The sequence below is a fragment of the Antrostomus carolinensis genome, unplaced genomic scaffold, assembly GCF_000700745.2.
Source record: "Antrostomus carolinensis isolate BGI_N321 unplaced genomic scaffold, ASM70074v2 scaffold23419, whole genome shotgun sequence".
Lineage (NCBI taxonomy): Eukaryota > Metazoa > Chordata > Aves > Caprimulgiformes > Caprimulgidae > Antrostomus > Antrostomus carolinensis.
In genome coordinates this window covers 1-222 of record NW_010339539.1, presented here as the reverse complement: position 1 = coordinate 222, position 222 = coordinate 1, and positions in this window count along the sequence as shown.

Genomic DNA, 222 nt, shown 5'->3' with positions numbered 1-222 from the left:
GTCTGGACATCTCACGAGTGACGGGACATCTCACGAGTGACAGGACATCTCACGAGTGACAGGACATCTCACGAGTGGTGGAGCATCTCACGAGTGTCAGGACATCTCACGAGTGATGGGACATCTCACAAGTGACAGGACATCTCACGAGTGATGGAGCATCTCACGAGTGACGGGACATCTCACGAGTGGCGGAGCGCTGTCTCACAAGCGATGAAGCAT